The 7,157-nt window shown below is 50.8% G+C and overlaps 1 long non-coding RNA gene across 1 annotated transcript; it reads right to left on the bottom strand.

Moving 5' to 3' along the window:
* Positions 1-1,894: 1,894 nt before the first annotated feature.
* Positions 1,895-7,157, bottom strand: LOC119295849. Its single transcript, XR_005144380.1, has 3 exons — positions 7,053-7,157; positions 6,680-6,787; positions 1,895-2,424 (listed from the first exon to the last, which is right to left on the bottom strand). It is a non-coding gene; the product is annotated as an uncharacterized LOC119295849 (long non-coding RNA).

Raw genomic sequence — 7,157 nt, 5'->3', positions numbered from 1 at the left:
TATCTCTTACATCTGCCACTTTTTCGTGGAGGCTGTTCTACTTTTTCGAATTCAGGCAGCACAAGAAGGAGAACCCGGTGGTGATCTGGCCGACAGGAGGACCCGGCTGCTGCAGCGAGCTAGCTCTCTTCTACGAGAATGGCCCCTTCCACATAGCAGACAACATGTCGCTACTCTGGAATGAGTTTGGCTGGGATCAGGTATATTATATATACCGACAGTTTGTGTACTAATCAATCAATCTGTATAGTATTTTTCTTAGAGATTGTTTAGACCCTGTATAATCTTCTCTCTGTTTGGAATTGGATATTGGCTACTGCAGGAGTCGAATCTTATCTATGTTGATCAGCCAACCGCACTATTCTCAGGGTGGTAGGGCAACGACCATTCGTGCCTCTGTTTATGCTGATGATGCAACCATCTTTGTCAATCCCATCAAGGAGGACATCCAGTTTTTTGTTTCTGCCCTGGCTTCCTTTGGAGAGGTTACCAGTTTAGTCACTAATTGAGCTAAAAGCCTTGTCGCCCCGATTTGTTGCGAAAGTGTCGATCTTCAAGACATTCTTCATGCTTTCCCAGCTGTCCGCATGTCCTTTACAATGAGATATCTTGGAGTACCGTTATCGGTCAAGCGCCTCAAGAGGATCCACTTTCAGCACCTTGAGGATAAGGTGGCTGGCAAACTCCCTCCGTGGCAAGGAAGACATGAAGCTACCGCCGGTCGGGCCGTCCTTGTCAAAGTTGTTCTCACTGCCATTGCCATTTACCACCTCACGCCGCTCGCCATCCCAGCTGAGTTCCTTAGGAAGATTGACTCTATCCGTCGCGCCTATCTTTGGGCAGGCACCGACAAGGTTTCTGGTGGGAAATGCAAAGTCAATTGGAACCTTGTCTGCAAGCCTAAGAAGCATGGTGTCTTAGGTGTGCTCAACTTGGACAAGTTTGCTAAGGCTCTCCAGCTTCGATGGCTCTGGTTCGAGTGGGAAGAGCCCACAAGACCGTGGATTAGTATGGGTACGCCATGCACTGATGAAGACATGAACTTTTTTGCAGCTGCCACTTCTGTCACAGTTGGCAATGGGCATGTGGCCAAGTTCTGGAACTCCTCCTGGCTTGATGGCATGCGCCCGCAGGACCTCGCGCCTGGCATTTTCGACCTCTCCCGAAGGAAAAACTGCTCTGTCAAACAGGCTTTAACAAACAACACTTGGATCTCTCATTGACTTCTCCAACGGTCTCATAGTAGACCACGTCCACCAGTTCGCCACACTTTGAGAGAAGATTGACTCGGTCTCTCTGGACGAGGACGTGGAGGATTACATTATTGGAAAGTTCACCAAGGATGGATTGTACTCTGCTTCCTCGGCTTACAATGCGCAGTTTGAGGGCCTAACTACGTCGGCAATGGTCCTTTCGGTGTGGAAGGTGTGGGCTCCTCCGCGGTGCAAATTTTTCGCCTGGCTTGTACTTCAAGATAGAATCTGGACATCGGATCACCTTGCTCGACGTGGGTGGACCAACTGCGGGCTATGCCCTCTTTGCAAGCAAAGTCTAGAGACGACAGCCCACTTACTTTCCAATGTCGTTTCACCCTTCGTATGTGGAACGATATTCTTCACTGGCTTGGCATGGATTATATTCATACTACTACTTGGTCAGCGAGGGGCTCGGTGTGGGAATGGTGGAATGGAAACGTATATCTTCGTTCCGAATCCCCCAAGGCGCTTGCCTCACACATAATTCTAATCTCCTGGGAAATTTGGATGGAGCGCAATACTAGAGTTTTCTGCAACACGGCCGCACCAACGATGATCGTCATTAGTAAAATAAAAGGGGAGTTGTCGCTTTGGGAGTTGGCGGGCGCCAAGCATTTGAATACTGTAATGCCGCGAGAGTAGACTTTATTTCTAGCCACTTAGTGGCCTGTCTAAACCTCCTTCTTAATCAATGAAATGGCAAATCTTTTGCCTTGTTTAAAAAAAACTATTCTCAGGGTCGTTGAATACATCATGTAACCCTACATAAATGGTTAAGAACTAGATAAATTTTATTTATCATGTTACCCCACAGTGTTAGGCACCATGTCTGTGTCGTCGACATCTCTGTGTCGTCGGAGGGCGGGAGCACCAACGGCTCGTTGCTGGGGCTTTCCGCCATGGACGACGAGGAGGACAACGAGTCCTGCCCCGTCAGCGGTTGTTGCTGAATTACAGTCACGGCGGTTGCTGTATGTCCCAATGTCAAAGGTTCGACATTTGTTCCTGCTGAATTATGAATTCTCATCCTATTTTCTTCTTGTTGTTGAATGCTGAATTCTGGCGAGCAGCTCCTCGGGTCGCCAGGCTTCTGGTGAAGTTCTTCGCGTGGGTCCTCGAGATGCCGGTAGTGGGCTGGGTCCTGCTTTACATCCTCAAGAAGGATAATCTGCAATACTCCATCATCAACAAGGTGCACTTTCCCCGCAAAAAAAAACAAAAAAAACAAGGTGCACTTGAGATGAACTCTGAATGTGATGAATGCTTTCTTATGACTGAGCCTCGCAATCCCGATTCCCATTTCAACAAGCCAGTACCTTGTTCTGTTTTGTTTCTATAGATAGATCAGATTCATCAAGCCAGTACCTTGTTCTGTTTATATAGATACAGTCTGTCGGTAAATTGATCAACCATTCATGTTTATTCCTATAGGCTCTAACTTGACAAATTAGGTTAACTTAATCTGAATAATTCAGTTAACCTAATCTGAATAATTCAGATAACTTGGAGCAATATTCAGTCAGAAATCAGTAGCAACATTGTCAGATTGGAATCATGTCAGAAAATTGAAGATTATCACTGAAGTTTCGAAAATTGGAGCCTGTCAAACTATCACTGAAGTTTAACTGAATTCATCTAGATAACTGAATTTTTAGTTTTTTTCTCTTCCTGCAGTAGCTGACGGAGTACAGTAGCTGACATTTTTATTTACTCCATTGAGACTATAAATTGAGTAGGAGTACAATAGGAAGGCACTGTAAATTGATGGAGTACAGTAGTAAAGCACTGTAAATTGATCAGAATTTTTTTTGTTAGAATCTGGGAGTCATACATGACCTGTAGAACATCTAAAATTCTGTTAGAACATTCTGTAGTTCAAGGTTTGGTCTTCGGCCCTCTGTTGCAGCATGTGGCGCTCAACATGACTTGTGAACATTTGGTTAGTTCTGTCTATATCTCTGAAGATATGAGCACTATGCAATTTTAATACCCCTGAACATATAAGCAACAGTGTCTTATTTTGAACAACAGTATCTGGCATGGAGTATGTCCAGATAGCATGCCTTGCAGTAGGGATATGTTATGGCCGGTTTAGCTAGGCCCACCGGGCATCTTAGCCCATAAGTTATCTTAGGTTAATTCTTATGCAAGTTATCTTAGGTTAATTCTTATGCAAGTTATCTAGGTTATAAATATAGGCTGGAAGACTCTTTTCAGAATTAAGCAATAAAGATATTATCATCTTCTGTTGCCCGGCTCCCTGAGGAGCCGGAACCCTAGCCGCCACCAGCCAACCGTCGCCGCACCTAAACCCTAGCCGCGACGGCGCCCACCCGCCGGCGCGCCCGCTCCAGCCCTCGTCCACCTCCACCTTGTCCCTATAACCTACGTACCCGCACTGGTAGGAACCCTAGTCCTACCAATTTGGTATCAGGTACCCGGGTTTCGACCATGTCTTTGCCGCCTCCAATTCCGCAACCGCCGCCACCACCGCCGCTGCCCGTCAACTCCACCACCGCCGCTGCCGCTAATTCCTCCACCGCCGCTGCTTCCGTGCCGGTCGTCACGGCCTCGCTCTCGGCGGGCGCCACGGCGTCGCTCTCGGCGCCGACCCTCCCGGCACCCGGCACCGCGCCGGGCCACGGGCGGCCACCAGCTCCCGTCCAACACACGCCGCCGCCGTCACCTCCCCCTCAGCCGCAGCAGTTCACACCGGAGGCCATGGCCGGCGTGCTCAACGACCTCGTTGCCGCGGTTCAGGGCATCCGCCTCTACTTGGCAAGTCCTTACGGGCCGCCTCCACCACTCCATCCAGCCATGGCCGCGGGTCAGCAGGCGCTGCCGTGGTACTCAGTACCGGGGGCCATCACCGGAGGCTACCCGACGCTTCCCCCTCCGGCGGCCTCGACGCCGCCTTGGCCATAGTGGCCGACGCCAACACTCGCGGCGCCACCCGCATCGCCAGCCGCCGCCTACGGCCCGCAGTGGCCGACCTGGGCCACCCCGCCCGCGCCCTAGTGGCCGACGCCGGCACTCGCGGCGCCACCCCCGCCGCCAGCTCAGTGGCCGGCCTGGACCGCGCCGTCCCTCCCTGCGGCCACCGTGCAAGTGCCACCACCGCCCCCGCCCAGCCCTAGCCTGGGCCGGTCCGCGCCGAGCGGACTTCCAATCCAGGAGGTCCGCTTTCCGTTGTCACCGTCTCCGCTTCCAGGCTGGCTCCACGGGACGTCCCCTCCACCGGCTTACACGGAGGCCCAGCCGCCGTTGGGTTCCCAGTTGCAGCCCGAGGAGTCGGGCGCAATGGGGAACTACGCCGGCCTTCCCACCATGGACCGGGCGCCGTCATCAGCCCTCCGCACCGCCGAGGCAGTGGGCCATGGCGCGCCACACCAGCAGCCGCCCCGGTTCGCCAAGCTCGACTTCGCCACGTATGACGGCACGGAGGACCCCCTCAACTGGCTCAACCAGTGCGACCAGTTCTTTCGCGGGCAGCGCACCCTCGCCTCGGACCGTACCTGGCTCGCCTCTTATCACCTCCGCGGCGACACGCAGACATGGTACTACGCTCTCGAGCAGGACGAGGGCGCCATGCCTCCTTGGGAGCGCTTCCGCGAGCTCTGCCTCCTCCGCTTTGGGCCCCCAATTCGCGGGAGCCGCCTGGCGGAGCTCGGCCGCCTTCCCTTCACCTCCACGGTGCAGGACTACGCCGACCGTTTCCAGGCCCTGGCATGCCATGCGTCGGGTGTGACGGCGCAGCAGCAGGCCGACCTCTTTGTCGGTGGCCTTCCGGATCACATCCGCGTGGACGTTGAGCTTCGGGGACCCCAGGATCTCCAGTCGGCCATGTACTACGCCCGCGCGTTCGAGCGCCGCGCAGTGGCCATCCAGCAGGAATCACCGTTCCGGACCGCTGGGTCGCTACCCGGGCCGGATTCCGCGCAGGGTCGGCCTGCGCAGGCTTCTGCGGCACCCCTCGCCGCGACCGCGGGACGGCCTGTTCCGCCGGCTCACCCAGCCGAGCTCCTCGAGCGTCGCCGCAAAGGGTTGTGCTTCAACTGCGACGAGCCCTACACGCCCGACCATGCTTGCCCGCGACTCTTCTACTTGGAGGTTGCAGACTACATTCTGGAGGACGCCGTCGCCGCTGACCTGGCCGCCCCAGCTGTCGAGAAGGTACTGGACGCTGGCTGATCGCCTCGAGGAGTTCCGCAAGCGCTTTCCCACCTTACAGCTCGAGGACGAGCTGTTTGTGCAGGCGGGAGAAGTGTTATGGCCGGTTTAGCTAGCCCACCGGGCATCTTAGCCCACAAGTTATCTTAGGTTAATTCGTATGCAAGTTGTCTTAGGTTAATTCTTATGCAAGTTATCTAGGTTATAAATATAGGCTGTAAGACTCTTTTCAGAATTAAGCAATAAAGATATTATCATCTTCTGTTGCCTGGCTCCCTGAGGAGCCGGAACCCTAGCCGCCACCAGCCAACCGCCGCCGCACCTAAACCCTAGCCGCGACGGCGCCCACCCGCCGGTGCGCCTGCTCCAGCCCTCGTCCACCTCCACCTTGTCCCTATAACCTACGTAGCCGCACTGGTAGGAACCCTAGTCCTACCAGATATCATTAAAGTTCAGAAATTTGGAGTAAATGTTCTCTCTAATGGAGTGACAAAAGATAAACTAAAGAGTTGTCAGTATTGAATATCAAATGAGCAACCTAGCCTGAACATGACACATGACATACACAATAAATTCAAATAATTCCAAATTAATACTCTAATATAATCTTTAAAAGAACCATTATTTACTGAATCTAGATACAACAACAACAACAACAACAAAGCCAAATTGTTACATCTTGCATCTAGATAATCTGTACAAATTGTTGATGTTTTCCAGTGTACTGAGTATGTCCACATAACTGCTGTTCAATTTCTGTTTCAATTGAAACTTCTGTAAATAACTTAGTGGAGAAACTTCAGTTTTGGAGATTATTTAGGAACACAATCTCCAGTAAATGAAACTAAAGTGCAGTCCATCTTCACCTTTCCTTGCTTCCTTGTTTTGATTTTATTGTAAATAAATAAGATTTCATTTCATTTGGTTTGCTTGTGTCAAGGAAAGGAAACAAGGTCCATCCAGTGAGTGAGACCATCGCCACACACACTATGTTTTACAAGGAACACACACACACAGCAAGAAATACCTCTTTTTTTTCCAGTATTAAAAGCATGTGGACATTGTTGTCACAAAATCACATGGCAAAATCTTGCCACCTTGCCCTAGATGGATCTATAAGTATTGTTTGGAAGAGGAGTTTGGAAAAGTCATCAAATTAAACCTGATACTCCTTAGGTGTAATCATGACAAGACTAATCTGTCATTCACAATTTTCATTCTTATTTACTGTCAAGACTGTTGACTTTTCTTACTGTTGGCTTCATTCACCAGGACCACGCAGACCTCTGCCGCTGCTGCCTGCCCGATCGAGTCCCCGCCCTGCTCCTGCTGTTGGCTACTACCGACCGCCTCTGCTGCTGCTGTTTGTCAGATCAAAAAAATTCAGTTAGTTGTGTGCATCTCGAAGCTGGATTGGCAATAATTGACAGATCATAGGAGTAGTTGGATTGGCAAGGTATTTAAAGAAGTTTGTCAAACTAACAGTGTAAAGTGTTGGGAATTGAGTAATCCATGGTAATCCAGTGTACAATTAGAGCAAAATTTCCCATAGGTGTACCGTTTCAGTCACTGATTGTGTATGGACAAGATTTCCAACAGATCAGAGGAACAGGTTGAACAACTTACACATGGCCATGTTTGCTTTTCTTTGGTCTGTTTACAATTGGCATCAGAAGAAATTACTGCTGTGTAATGATCAATTTGGAAACCTGTAACGCATGAGAAAATATT

Source organism: Triticum dicoccoides, chromosome 4B (assembly GCF_002162155.2).
Source record: "Triticum dicoccoides isolate Atlit2015 ecotype Zavitan chromosome 4B, WEW_v2.0, whole genome shotgun sequence".
Classification (NCBI taxonomy): Eukaryota; Viridiplantae; Streptophyta; class Magnoliopsida; order Poales; family Poaceae; genus Triticum; species Triticum dicoccoides.
This window is presented reverse-complemented; position numbering and strand designations above follow the sequence as displayed.